The sequence below is a fragment of the Sorex araneus genome, chromosome X, assembly GCF_027595985.1.
Source record: "Sorex araneus isolate mSorAra2 chromosome X, mSorAra2.pri, whole genome shotgun sequence".
Lineage (NCBI taxonomy): Eukaryota > Metazoa > Chordata > Mammalia > Eulipotyphla > Soricidae > Sorex > Sorex araneus.
In genome coordinates this window covers 204229442-204245266 of record NC_073313.1, presented here as the reverse complement: position 1 = coordinate 204245266, position 15825 = coordinate 204229442, and the positions used below count along the sequence as shown (strand labels likewise).

At 39.6% G+C, this 15825-nt stretch overlaps 1 protein-coding gene and 1 pseudogene across 1 annotated transcript in view; both read right to left on the bottom strand.

Moving 5' to 3' along the window:
* The window catches only part of MYO3B (myosin IIIB), a 460143-nt gene that overhangs the window by 375101 nt on the left and 69217 nt on the right, over positions 1-15825 (bottom strand). The gene's annotated exons all lie outside the window — the stretch shown is intronic.
* LOC129399596 (dynein light chain roadblock-type 1-like) lies at positions 11673-13317 on the bottom strand (annotated as a pseudogene).

Genomic DNA, 15825 nt, shown 5'->3' with positions numbered 1-15825 from the left:
GAGTAGATTAGAAATTGAATGTATAGGACTTTAGAGATAGTGCATTGGGTTTAGAGATAGTACAGCTTGATTCACAGTTGCACATTTACCAGACAGGGTTTGCTCTCCGGAACCTCATACGGTTGTCTGAGCCCCACCAGGAGTGATTTGTAAGTATAAATCCAGGAGTAAGCTCTGAGATGATCTGGGTGTGGAAAAAGGAGAAAGAAAGAAAGAAAGAAAGAAAGAAAGAAAGAAAGAAAGAAAGAAAGAAAGAAAGAAAGAAAGAAAGAAAGAAAGAAAGAAAGAAAGAAAGAAAGAAAGAAAGAAAGAAAGGAAAGAAAGGAAAGAAAGAAAGAAAGAAAGAAAGAAAGAAAGAAAGAAAGAAAGAAAGAAAGAAGAAAGAAAGAAAGAAAGAAAGAAAGAAAGAAAGAAAAGAAAGAAGAAAGAGGGAGGGAGGGAGGGAGGAGGGAGGGAGGGAGGAAGGAAGAAAGAAAGAAAGAAAGAAAGAAAGAAAGAAAGAAAGAAAGAAAGAAAGAAAGAAAGAAAGAAAGAAAGAAAGAAAGAAAGAAAGAAAGAAAGAAAGAAAGAAAGAAAGAAAGAAAGAAAGAAAGAAAGAAAAGGGAGGGAGGGAGGAAGGAAGGAAGGAAGGAAGGAAGGAAGGAAGGAAGGAAGGAAGGAAGGAAGGGAGGGAGGGGAAAGAGGGAGGGGAGAGAGGGAAGAAGGGAGAAAGAAAAGTGAATACAGTATGGAAAACTACACAATTATAATAGATGAAATCCTATCTTTTGCTATAACATGGACAAAATTAAAGTGTATAATACAGAATAAAATAACTCAGAGAGAAAAGAACAAATATTAGAAGATCTCACTTATATGTGGTACATAAGGAAACAAAATAAAGGAATGGACAGTACTCCAAGTACTCAAAACTCTTCGACTGTGATTACAGAACAGTGGTTGCTAAAGGAAGGGCATTTAAGAGGGAAAGAGAGGGAGGCTGGTCTCAAAGTGACCTGAGGACAGTGGTAAAGGGTCTTTGGCATTTTGGTGGTGGTAGTGGTGAAGGTGCAGTCACTTTGTATACCAAAGTATAAACATTAGCCCTGTTGTAACTCTATTACTTTAACTATAGTAAAATAAATGCACTTTAAAATAAATACTAAACTTAACTGGCTAAAAATATGCATGAGTCTAATAGAAAAAGAGCTGCAGAAATATAAAAAGAGGTAATTAAAAGAAATAAGATAGTATTTTAACACATCAAGAATACAAAAGAAAAAGTAAATAATATAAAATAAACCTTGAGACAATCATGAGAAGTGAGATCGCCATTAGCGTCTGCTCCAGTGCCCAAGGACTAGAGCAGAGAGAGCAGAGAGAGCCACACGTCCAGGGCGGGCTCAGCACCGTGTTCCTGAGAGCGAGGAGAGCAGCAGGATCCTTTCAGAGGTCAAGACTGCGGTGTGAGTGATGATTTTTGCACGTTCATTGACACGAATCTTGGTGTGCCAAGTGTAATCTATACCCGTGAGACCCGTGAGAGAGGGAGCTGTGCGTGTCCCACTCTCAGCAATGTTACTACAAAAATAATTCCAGGAGGCAATGATTTCTTTGATTTTTCGCTTTTATGTTTTGGCATGCTAGAAAGGCCTGCAAAGGGCACTGCCTACAGCAATTACAGCATCCTCTTGCAATGTTGCTAGGACATAACATCCATGTTTCCTCAGAAACTGAGAGTAGTCTATTATCACTTTCTGTACTGAGAGAATAGGGTTCAATAGGGCAAACAAAAGATTGGAAATAGGAGGCCAGTGCATTCAAATCATTGCCCGAGCCACTCACTCAATAAATATTTATTGAGTACTTACTGTAAGCCAGAGCAGACTAGGCATGGGGGACACAGAAAAGAATGTACCTCCATTTTTAGCTGAGAGAAATCACTCCCAACTGTGATGCAAAAGCTCTGGGCTTCACTCTTCAAGGCCATAATGGGCGTAGGCAGTGTGTTTGTGCGTGTGTGTGTGTGTGTGTGTGTGTGTGTGTGTGTGAGAGAGAGAGAGAGAGAGAGAGAGAGAGCACGTGGGGGTGGGGGTGAGTGAAGGGTGGGAAGCACAATTAAAAAGAGATATTTTAGCTTAAGAGAGTCATTATTTATCAATTTGTTATATAGAGAATATAACAAATTCTCTATAACATTGATAAAAGTAAAAAAAAGCTTACACTAAAAAGAAAACTTTTGACTAGGTAAACTGAGTTTTTTAATTTTCTCAGGTAAAAGGCATAAGTCACATACAATGTTTCTCAAAGTCCCAATTTTTTTGTTGTTGAAATACATATGACTTTTGAAGAGAAAAACAGAGAATGTTGTAGAAACCTGAAAAAGACAAAAAGAATCACAAACATTTTGAAATGGAAGAAAGATTATAGCACTTTGGATGAATGAGTATAAAGGCAATGGTTTCCCAATTTCCATTTGCCTGCAACACATGAAGATACTTCATTTGAAAATAAAAATGAAGTATATCTTTTAGAGTAGAATATTTACATATACAAAATGTGTATTGTGTACTTATGAATTTTTTGGGGGGGCGGGAAACACACCCAGTGGTGCTCAGAGCTTACTTCTGGCTCTGCATTCCTGAATCCCTGATCACTCCTGGCAGGGCTCAGGAGACCACTGGGGTGCTGAAGATTGAGCCTGAGTGGGCTGAATACAAGGAAAGAATCCTACCTACTGTACTATTTCTCTGACTCCAACTTAATGATTTGTTATCTACCTTAATGACATCACAAATCCAACTTCAGAAGGACCTGGAACTATATATCCTCAGAACTGTAGTTGGTTCTTGTTGCCACTTGGTATCCAGAATGTAATAACAGAAGAGTTTAAATGAACTTAATGTGAGATCAGAACCAAAGGCATCTTCTTATTTCATACAAGTATTTATACCCTTGACATTGAAGTCATAAGAATAGTGCTCCAGCTAGCTCTATTCTCTTTGAAATGGGCATTTTGAAGACTATAAGTAAACCAATTATCTGTCATGTTAGTGTCACATTAGCTCTCATTAACCAGTTAGTGTCATGGTCAAGTTCTTGGAATTCCAGCTTTCCTACACCACCACCCACACAGCAATCACATATTTTATGTATAACAATGGAATTAATAAAATGAGGAAAGCTTTCATGTGACCTTCATGTGACCTAAATGCAAAGAAATATGAATCCAACCATCTTTACAGCTGCATCATGACCCTAAACTGCCTTCTTCATTGCCCTGTAGTAAATAGTCCAAGCCCTAGCTCTTATCTTTAAGATATGCTCAATAAGGGCCTTAAATATGATAGTACAGTGGATAAGGTGCCTGCCTTGCACATGAACAACCAGGGTTGATCTCTAGCACCACATATAATTCCTCCAAGCAATGCCAGAGTGATCTAAGCACAGAGCCAGGAGTAAGCCCTGAGTACTGCTGGATATGGCCCCCAAACAAAAACAAAACAAAAAAAGTCTATATAAACTCAGTACCAAGAAATGAGCTACATCATGAGTAAATTTTGCAGGACCCTTTCTCTAAGGTTGTGAGCTCAATGGGTGACACTGGAAAATTCTAAATCAAATATGGATATCTGTTCTAGATAAAAACCCTTCCACTCCCACCTATTCCCTGCACACACAAGCATAGAGAAACTCTTATTAGAGTACATTTTACAGCTGCAAACACTTCTCCTCATAAGAGTGTGTGTCACCCTCTGGGAGTTTGGATGCAGGAGAAGACTGGGAAGCGCTAAGGGCTAGCAAGGTAGTTGCCTTGAAATCCCATGATGAAATCAGGTCTGACAACTCTGTGGACAGCAAAAGTGTATTGAGATTGTACAGTTTCAAGCACAGCTGAACTCATTTCAACTGTGGTAAACAAAGAACTACCTCATTTAAAGTGAGTATTTCCCTTCCATTGACTAGGTATTTTCCATCTAAAAGTTCTTCATAATCATCATTAACTAGATACCCATTGTTTTATGTTTGTGTATTTGCTCCAGAAAAAAATATCATGTGGGTAAGCTTAGAAGCCGCCCTCGAATGCTGGGAGAAAAGGCAGCTCAGATAGAGATGGGAACACCAAGTAAAGGGTGTTAGGAGGGCCCGTTCAGGATGGGAGATGCTGGCTGAAAACAGACTATAGACCAAACATGATGGCCACTTAATACCTCTACTGCAAATCACAACACCCAAAAGGAGAGAGAGAGCAGAAGAGCAAAAGGGAATGTCCTGCCACAGAGATGGGGTGGGGTGAGGGAGGACAGGGTGGGGTGGTGGGAGAGATGCTGGGACCATTGGTGGTGGAAAATGGGCACTAGTGGAGGGATGGGTACTCGACCATTGTATGACTGAAATGCAAGCACGAAAGTTTGTAAGTCTGTAACTGTACTTCATGGTGATTCACTAAATAAAATGTTTTAAAAAAATATCATGTGGGGTAAAAGTTAAAGAAATAGAAGAATGCCTACAACATAGGAACTGGAGCAATAGTATGGTGGGTAAGGTGATTACATTGCATGTGGCTGACCCCAGGTTGATCTCTAGCCCCGTATGGTCCCCCATACACCGCCAGTAATAATTCCTGAGTGTAAAGCCAGGACTAACCCCTGATCGGTGTGACCTACAAAACCAAATGAATGTCTACAAAATAAAGAATGTGAAATTTCAATTTCTTTATAGAACTCAGAAGTCACACAGATGTCCTCCACAGCAGTGCTATGGGCTTTAGGAATTTAGGAAACTGCATCCAGCTTGGTGGGAATACTTGCTGGCTTCAGTCTTGCTTCAGAGCCTCAGAGAAGTATCCAAAGCTCACAAACACCTATCTACTTAGAATTTCCCAGTAAGGCTTTAATTTGCCTCCTGCTGCTGGCTCTAATTATGTAGCCAGTGCCTGAGAGAAGACTCCTGCCTTTTCTTGCACTCTCCTAGTAGCTGCTCTGTGTGGCTGCTTTCCTGTGGGCTTTCTCCATGTGGATAGACATGACTGCATAAAAGCGCCCTGAAATACCACACTTGGGTGTCCTCGCTGTCGCTTTCTGCATGACTGTGTAGCACACAAGCAGGAAACAATTACTCAGGATAATTATCATTTGTTGTTGGAAGCAGACTGCTGAAGATTAGTCACGAAAACACCCAGCAACTCCCAACTGCTGTTTTCTTGTGCTTGAGAGAAGGAGGGATTCTGGCTACGGGGACTTGCCCCTAAAAGAAATCTCCTTGAAGGATTTTGCCAATTCTTCCCCTCAGACCATTTTAAATGTAAAGTAGAAGAACTTTGAATGCAGAGAAATTTCTTCGTTATGTTCCACTTTAATTTGATTTTTGCATAAAATTAGGATCACCTGTACTATACTCTATTCAAGGGTTCAAAGGATAATGATCCTCAGTGTCCTCACTTTAGATTAATCACCTGATGTAAAAAGTATTCTACAATACTAACATGTCAAATACTAACATTTGACATCAAATGATTGGAGTTCCAGAAGGACAGGAAGAAAACCCTGATGAAGAAGAAACTGTCAGACATCATTGCTACGATGTTTCCAGAGCTGAAGAAAACATGCAACCACATTCAGGAGGCCCGAACCGTACTAGCTAGAAGAAATGCAAATAAAAATACCCCAAGACACATCCTGATAAAAATGACCAAAACCTTAGATAGAGACAAAATCCTGAAAGCAGCAAGATCAAAGAAAGAAATGGCCTATAAAGGAGCATCCTTAAGATTCACAGCCGACTTTTCTGATGAAACTCTCATGGCCCAAAAACAGTGGTAGTATATAGTGGGAAAAACTCAATGAAATAAATGATTCACCAAAAATACTTTACCCAGCTAGATTCTCATTCATAACAGAAGGAACAGCACACAGTTTCACAGAAACACAATAGCTCAGGAACTTCATAGACTCAAAACCATGGATACAAGAACAACTGAATGGGCTACTTTAAGACAAGACAGGCCCCTCAAATACACCAAACTTCAGCAGAAAAATGGGACAAAACCCCATAGCAATAAGCTCCCTCAACGTTAATGCACTAAACGCACCAACTAAAAGACACAGAGTGGCAGGATAGATTAGAAAATTGAACCCAACATTCTGCTGCCTGCAAGAAACACATCTCAACAGTCAGAGCAAACACAGACTCAAAGTCAAAGGCTGGAAAACAGGCGAACAACTCCCATAAAAAATCTGGGGTAGCCATCCTAGTATCAGACCACATTGATTTCAGACTGAAGAAGGTCACAAGAAATAGTGAATGTCATTTCTTATTGATAAAGGGATCTGTACAACAGGAAGGACTAACAATACTAAATATATCTGCACTAATGAGGGACCAGCAAAGTACTTAAAACAACTACTCATAGACTCGAAGAAAGACATCGATAGCAACACAATATCACCGCTTTACCACCTCTTGATAGACTGACCAGACTCAAGCTTAGCAAGGACATACTTCATCTGAGGGAAGAAATGGAAGAAAGGGACATAATATATATATATATATATATATACATATATATATATAGGACACTTCATCCTCAAAAAGCTGAATAGACATTCTTCTCAAGTGTGCATGGACCATTCTCCAAGATAGACCACATGCTGAGCCACAAAACATACCTCCATAAAATTAAGAAGATAGAGATTGTATCAATGACCTCCTCAAACCATGATGCACTGAAATTAGAAATAAATCACACACAAACAGAAAATGAAATCAAATGCCTGAAAATTAAACAGCTCACTATTGGGCAACGAGTGGCTTAGAAATGAAATCAAAGAGGAAATCAAAGGATTCCTGGAAACGAACAAAAATGAGGACATGAGTTACCAAAACTTATGGGACACACTAAAGCTGTGTTAAGAGGAAAGTTTATAGCTCTACAAGCATTCCTCAGGAAGGAGGAGCAAGCCCACATAAGTAACCTAACCTCACAGCTTAAGAGCTTGGAAGATGACCAACAAAAGGAACACAATCCGAACAGGAGGAAGGAAATAATAAAACTCAGAGCAGAAATCAAAGAGATGGAAACCCAAAAAACAATCTGAAAGATCAAAGAAACCAAGAGCTGTTCTTTCAGAAAATAAACAAGATTGATAAACCCCTAGCAAGACTCACAAAATAAGGGAGAGAGAAAATCCTAATAAATCAAATCAGAAATGAAAAGGGGGACATTACAACAGAAACTGTAGAAATTCAAAGGATCCTCAGAGACTACCTTGAGAATTTTTATGCCACAAAACATGAAAACCTCGAAGAAATGGATAAATTCCTAGATTCCTATAGCCTCCCAGGGCTGAACAAAGAAGACCTGGAATACATGAACAGACCTATCACCATCAAGGAAATTGAATCGGTAATAAAAAGTCTCCCCAAGCACAAAAGTCTATCCCAGATGGATTCACTAGTGATTTCTTCCAAACCTTTAAAGAGGACTTACTCCCAATCCTCTTTAAGCTTTACCAGGAAATTTAACTATCAAAAACACTTCCAAACAGTTTCTATGAAGGAAATATCACCCTGATACCAAAAGCAGAAAAAGATACCACAAAGAAAGAGAATTACAGACCAATATTCCGAATGAACACAAACGCAAAGATCCTTAAGAAAATATTAGCAAATAGAATCGAATGACTCATCAAAAAGATCATACACCATGACCAAATAGGATTCATCTCAGAGATGCAAGGATGGTTTAACATTCGCAAGTCAATCAACATAATTCATCCTATCAATAAAAGAAATAATAAAAACCATATGATCATATCAACAGGTGCATGGAAAGCATTTGGCAAGATCCAGCACCCGTTTATGATGAAAACTCTCAGCAAAATGGGCATCGAAGGAACTTTCCTCAATATAGTCAAAGCCATCTACCACAAGCCCACAGCAAGTATCATTCTCAATGGGGAAAAAATGAAAGCCTTTGGGGCTGGAGCGATAGCACAGCGGGTAGGGCATTTGCCTTGCACGCGGCCTACCCGGGTTCGATTCCCAGCATCCCATACGGTCCCCTGAGCACCACCAGGGGTAGTTCCTGAGTTCAGAGCCAGGAGTAAACCCCTGTGCATTGCCAGGTGTGACCCAAAAAGAAAAAAAAACTGAAAGCCTTCTCTCTAAGATAGGACACAAGACAAGGTTGCCTGCTTTCACCACTCCTATTTAATATAGTACTGGAATTCCTGGCCATAGCAGTTAACAAGAAAAAGATATCAAGGACATACAGATATAAAACGAAAGGTCAAGTTATCACTATTTGCAGACCATATGATACTATACTTGGAAAACCCTAAAGACTCTACAGAAAAGCTCCTAGAAATAATAGGTCAATATAGTAAAGTGGCAGTCTACAAAATCAACACCCAAAAGTCCAAGGCTTTCTTATATGCAAATAATGAAAGAGAATAAAAAGACATTAAAAAAGCAATCCCGTTCACAATAATACCTCAGAAAATCAAGTACCTTGGAATCAGCTTTACAAAAGAGTGACAGACCTATACAAGGAAAATTACAAAACACTACTTCAAGAAATAAAAGAGGATACTAGGAAATGGAGACATCTGTTCATGGATAAGGACAATTATATTATCAAAATGGCAATACTGCCCAAAGCACTATACAAATTTAATGTAGTTCCTATCAGGATACCCATGACATTTTTCAACGAAATAGACAAAACACTCCTGAAATTCATATGGAACAATAAATCTCTATGAACAGCTAGAGCAATCCTTGGGAAAAAGAAGATGGGTGGCGTCACCTTCCCCAACTTCAAACTCTACTACAAAGCAGTGGTAATTAAAATAGCATGTTATTGGACTAAAAACAGACCTGCAGACCAATGGAACAGAGTTAAAATTCCTGTCACAGACCCCCAAATATATGGCCACTTAATCTTTGACAAAAGAGCAAGAAATGCGAAGTGAACAAGAAAAGCCTCTTCAACGAGTGGTGCTGGGAAAACTGGAAAGTTATCTACAAAAAAATGAACTCTGACCTCTGTCTAATGCCAGGCACAAAAGTCAGATCAAAGTGGATCTAGAAGGTACGTAGAAGAAAATGTAGGCAGAACCCTACATGACATTTAAGCTAAAAGCATCTTTAAGGATGAAACAGCACTGACCATGCAAGTGGAAGCAAACACAAACAAATGGAACTACATCAAACTAAGAAGCTTCTGCACTTCAAAAGAAACAGTGACCAAAATACAGAAAGAGCCCACAGAATGGGAAAGAATATTTACCCAATACCCATCTGATAAGGGTATTGATATCCAGGATCTACAAGACACTAATAGAATTGTATAAGAAAAAACCTCCAACCCCATCAAAAAATGGGGAGAAGAAATGAACAGAAGTTCCTCAAAAAAGAAATACAAATGGCCAAAAGGCACATGAAAAAATGCTCCACATAGCTAGACATCAAGGAGATGCAAATGAAAACAACAATGAGATATCATCTCACACCACAGAGACTGGCACACATTCAAAATAACAAAAGCAACCAGTGCTGGCATGGATATGGGGGAAAAAGGGACGCTCCTTCACTGTTGGTGGGAATGTCGACTGGTCCAGCCTTTCTGGAAAACAATATGGACAGTCCTTCAAAAACTATAAATTGTCACGCCCTCAGCCCAGATAAGATCTGGAGCTGCTGCTCTCGAAACAGACCCTCTGCTCCTTAAGACTATGATCCAAGAGGTCTTCTAACCCATTTTGGCACACGGAGAGTCTACTTACAGAAATGCATCTAGACTTTGAACTGAACTGAAACATGAGAAATCCAAAACTGCGAGGCCACAATAGTGGCCGCACGAGCTCATAGAGTCTTCATTCTCAGCAATGAAAAGAAATTATTAAATGATGCCTTTTCAGCAGGCCTGATTGTTGGGGGGAAATTCCAAACAATAATAGTGAGTTCTATATTGAAATATTGAATGTATTCAAAATAGAGAGAACAAAATGAAGATCATTAGCTACTTAGGTAGGGCTGGGGGGGAGTGGGGTACATTGGGGTTCTTGGTGGTGGAACATGTGCACTGGTGAAGGGATGGGATTCAATCATTATATGACTAAGACTTAAACCTGAAAGCTTTGTAATTTTTTTTCACAGTGATTCAATAAAATAAAATAAAACTAGAAATTGAGCTTCCATATGACCCCGCAATAGCACTTCTGAAAATATATCCTGAGGATGCAAAAAAAGCACAGTAGAAATTACATCTGTACCTATCTCTTCATTGCAGCACTGTTCACAATTACATCTACACAATGGAATACTATGCAGTTGTTCGGAAAGATGAAGTCATAAAATTTGCTTATAATGGACAGACATGGAAAGTATCATGCTAAGTGAAGTAAGTCAGAAAGAGAGGGACAGACATAGAAGGACTTCACTCATTTGTGGAGTATAGACTAACATCACATGAGGCTGACACCCAAGGTCAGTAGATACAAGGGTCAGGAGGATTGCCCCATAGCTGAAAGCCTGCTTCATGAGTGAAGGGGAGAAGGCAGATGGAATAGAGAAGGGATCACTAAGAAAATGATGGCTGGAGGAATCAGTCGGGATGGGAGATGCGTGCCGAAAGTAGATAATGGACCAAACACGATGACCTCTCAGTGTCTGTGTTGCAAGCTATAATGCCCAAAAGTAGAGAGAGAGAGAGTATGGGGAATATTGTCTGCCATGGAGGCAGGGGGAGGATGGGAAAGGGGGGGTATACCCAGGATATTGGTGGTGGGGAATGTGCACTGGTGGAGGGATGGGTGTTTGATCACTGTGTGACTATAAACCAAACATGAAAGCTTGTAACTATCTCACAGTGATTCAGTAATTTTTTTTTAAAAGACTATTCAAGACCTATCTCCACGACACTGAGATTGTCTCATTCCATCCCAATAATGAAAGCATAAATATTGTCAAGTTCAGAATATGCTTCCCAGGCCTTTAGGCCTCACTGAAGACTCTCATCATTCTCCTGTGATCTAGGATGGAACGTTTCCCTACTGACATCTCCCTGCATATAAAGTCTAGGATTGGGTTCATTTTCACTTATACTCAATATCCCAAGAGCAAAGGTATTGATGGTGGGTGGGTGGGTGGGATCGAGTCTAGGATGGAAAATTAAACCTTTGGTTGCTAACTTTGGTCTTAACTCTGGAAGTCTGGAAATCAGCTCATCTTTCTGAACACTGTTTCCTTCTATTAAAAGTGGGGCTACTAAGACCACCTACTATCTCAGAGATTTTAAACAATAAAATGTCATAATGAGTTAAGCACTCAGCTCAATGCCTGACTCATAATAAACACTCAATAAATATGATAAAATAATTTTAAGAGAAAAAAACTGGAAAGGTGTGTGTTTGTTGTTATTTTTGCATTGTATTATTTTTAGTTAAAGAAAACCAAATGAACTGAAGGTCAGAAGGATACAAGGTGTATGTTTCTTACAGGTAATGCTAGAAATCTGGATGAGAGAGAGGCGGGCTCTTCCAGGAACTGAGGGAGGGAGTAATGGCATTAGTGGGGTTGAGAGCTCACGCTTGGCCACTGGTCTAAGTGAACTCTAAGTTGATTTCCAAGTGCCAGTTGGGTCACATGAGTAGCAAGATTTGTGGAGGGACACTAAATTGAGGAATGACTCAGGAAATCAAGATAATAGCTGATTCAGTTAGATTCTGAATCACAACCAGGAAATAGTCTCTATCTAGTATAATCATAATTTCATTTTTCTTGGAACAAATGCATAAAAAAGTGAGATCATTCTGGGGATGAACTTCATGCACAGTGTTCCAGGCCTTCAAAATGAAGCTGTGCCTCATACTATGTGGTGGTGGAGTTGTTCATTGTGCAATCACAAAAGGGGCAGTGGCACTCTATCTCTCCTGCCACCCACTTTCACGCTGCTTCCCCAACCCCGGGGATGTCAATGGCGATGGGCAGGTGAAGGAAGGACTGAGAGCCAGGCTGGTTGGTTTCAATTGCCATTTATTCCAATCTCATCTCCATTCACTCCTCTCTCTCTCTCTCTCTCTCTCTCTCTGCTTCTCCTGCTCCCCCCCCCCATGCTATTTCATTCTCCTTCTCGATCTCTCATCAATCTCCTTCTGCCTCTCTCATTCTCCTTCTCCTCTGTCTCTGGATCTGGAACTGGAACCCCCAGCCCACGAGTTAAATCCCAAAGCATGAGGGATTGGAGCTTACACATAGGTATGGTCACAATCCATAGGGGTAAATTTCTTTGCCTCAAGGGATGCTGCTTCTAGGACAGAATCTCATTCAGCAGGATAACTCTCCCAAGACTGAAATTCCAACTATGGGTGTGTTCCTCCTCTCCTTAGTCCAACAAACATATAAGCATTCATACTATTAATCATTTTGTATGGACACAGTAAGAGATACATTAAGCTTATAGAATTGCTCTCCTAGGGTCATCTCGCTCTCAAACTACAGTTCTTAGGCCAGATTAGTCTTTCCTATCCCTAGCAGGGTCCTAGTCTCATTGTTACTTTTGGATCATAACAGCATTTGCCCATGATTAAGATCTTAACTTATAGTTAAGAATTGTGGCACTTTTCCCCGGCCCATTTTGATGCCAGGGTAGCTCACAACTTGTCCTGGGTCCACTCAGTCCCTTGTCGGGAGCCTGCTTTTGGGGTGCTAGGAACTAATGGCAACTGAGGCTTAAGTCAAAAAAGCAGATGCCCAGAATTGCATAATATTTGAAGCCAATTAAATCCCAAGTTACAAAAGCATAATATTAGCTGTCTTCCTTTGTCCATACAAAAAGGACATTGCTTTAAACTAAACTATTCAAAAGACATAAGGAAAGAAGAAAGGCAGTATTTCACTCATACATATAAAATCATAGATTTCTGAGGAATCTGACCTTACAAGTAAGCAGAGTCTGATTAGGGGGAAAAGGTGATAGACCTGTTACGGAAGAGAGCATAGAGAAGAGTTTACATATAAACACAGTGGAATGGAAGAGCACTCTGATAAACCTAAGCTTCCTGTGGCAAGGGAAAAAGGACATACCAATGTTGTCCTAAAATGCTTAGAGCTACATTTCAATAAACACAGAGGAATGGAGGTGTTTCAGGAGCACTGTGATCGGTATCACCTGAAAAAACTAAGCTCTCAGTAGCAAGTGAGAAAGAACAAATCAATGTTATCCTACAGTTCATGATGCTCTTGAATGGGGATACCTTTGGCATTCACAGCGATTATTTCTGGCACTCCTTTCTGGCACTGAAGTCTCTTTAATGCCTCTTCCTTATCTGCCATCTCCAATCTATTACCTTCACTTTGCCAGCTCTAGGCCTTTATTTTTTTTCCTGATCCAGCATATTCTTCATTTTTTTGCTTTGTTGTGGTTTGGGGGCCACCCCGGATGATGCTCAGGAGTTACTCCTGCCTCTGCAGTCTGGGATCACTCCTGGTGGTGCTTGGAGGACCAAATGGGATGCTGGAGATTGAACGCAGGTCAGCTGCATGCAAGTCAAGCACCCTCCCTGCAGTACTATCTCTCCAGCCCCCTGGAAAGTTATATAGAATGTGTTAACAGAGGTGGTAACTATAAGTTTAACTAGAGGCATTCAATGCCCAGGAAAAGAATGGGCCTAGAAAAGAGATGTGAGATTGCATCTGTGATTTCAACACTTTCATTAATCATGCAGGTACTCGTTACTGTTCTCTCTATTCCAGGAACTATGTAAGACCTATGACTTTGGGGGTAATTGAGACATTATCCTTCTTCAATTAACTTATTATCTGCAAAGACATGGATACTTGCGAGGACTGCTGTTCCAGCACAAGAAGTATCCTAAGAGATGCAAGTGTTAGTAGAGCTCAAAGCAGCCTCTAATGCTCCCCAGTCAAGCTATCTTGCTTGAAATTTTGTCTTTAAGAGTTCTAGTTTTTTGGTGTAAGGATTTCTCTTTTGCTCAAATGAAAATATCCCTAAGAGATGAACCACATCATTCTTAGTCCCAGACAAGTAATGTAGAAACAATCTTTTCAAGGGTCTGATTCAGCTGTTATCTTTTAGGAAAGGCAAGATCCTCCAACTCTCTTCTCTCTTCCTGCCACAACACTAAAAGTTCATTAATTTGGTTTATTCTGGGACCTTTCATGGAAATAAAGCTAATTACTTTTAGAATGATCCCAATTGTCTGGAAGAAAGCATTCACAGAATAAGCCCTGAAATATATGGCACATATTTAAATGATAAATATATAAATATACACATTTATAAATGTGTCACTCTCAAAATGGCACTCCTAAGAACATGATTATCATCATTATTTTTTAGCTTAATCATTTTTCTCCAGATATTTGTGCCTCTAATCTCATGATGGCACCTATGATAGGCAAGAGCTGCATAATTGTTAGAAGAATGCTCACAAGCTACTTCTCTAGTATTGTTACCACACTAATCAGGAACAGCAATTAAATATCTTGCAAGCAATTTTAACATTCATCAAACTAATAATGGCAAGAAACAAATTGGAGCCTTTCGGTATTTTGCCAAATGTGCTCCCTAATTCCTTATTATGCTATGTATTTCTGGAAACCATTTCTATATACAAACCAAGCTGAAAAGAAAAACACTCTTTGCTGCAAAAATAAAAGAACAAGTTGAAGCTACTTGCCACTGTGGGGATAATCACAATCACATTAAAATGCAGCTCGATGGCTCATCTTTCTTCATTCCTCTCTATCAGTCAGTAAATTAATTCCTTTATAGATATGAAAGCAATAGTCTATTTTTGTAAAAAGTGTATTTTTTCAGTTACTTCCTGAGAAATGTAGTTACTATGGCAATCTCTGAATTATGCACTCTGCAGATTTAAACTACCACTGTTTTATAAATAGGAAGCTATAATTTAGCTCAATTCATTTTACAAGGTATAAGGAGAACACCCACATATTCTTAACTGCCTGTGGTAACAATGTAATATGTGTGTGTGGGGGGGGGGTTGTTGCTTGAGCCTATAAAATTCAGGAGGAGTAGTTAATGAATCATTCTTTTGAGATGAATTTTGGTACCTCATCACCTAGTGATCTTCTTGTGAATTTCCTCCATGGCTCCCATTCAATGTAATCTCATTCAATGGAAGAAGGAGCGCAGGGGCTAGAGAGATAGTACAGGGGCTAAGATATTCACCTTGCACATAGCCAACCTAGGATGGATCCTGGGTATTTCATATGGCCCCCAGAGCACTGCCAAGAGTGATTCCTGAGCACAGACAGAGCCAGGAGTAAGGTGAGTGCCACCAGACATAACCCCCCAAAAGACAAAAACAAAATTTAATTTAACAAAAGAAACCAAATTTATGGGAAGGTTTTTGCTCTTTTGGGCTATATGAGTGATTTCATGGATCATCCAAAAATCCCACCACCTCCACATTAAAGACTTCTGTTCAGCTCTGTAGATTCCTTTTAATGCCACACATTTTACATTTTTCCAACACCTGGATAACAAGAACGTTCCTTCTTTAACAGCTCTTAATTGGTCTGGAGACATCTGAGTAATTCCTATAGGAAGCCCATTTGAAACCTCATCTTGTTGTACACCATATGAGTAGAGCAGTGTCATTATTCACTATTAGTTAACAAATGAGTAACATCTTAGTAATTTAGATTTCAGCTTCAGCTCCTACATGGATGGACCTAAAGACATTCTTCCACCTTGGACCAGCTTCTTTTTTAACTACTTCTCTCTTTTTCAGCCAAATCTTAAACTAGAACATAGAATAAGTTTCTTCAACCCACACATGGTTCTGTATTCTG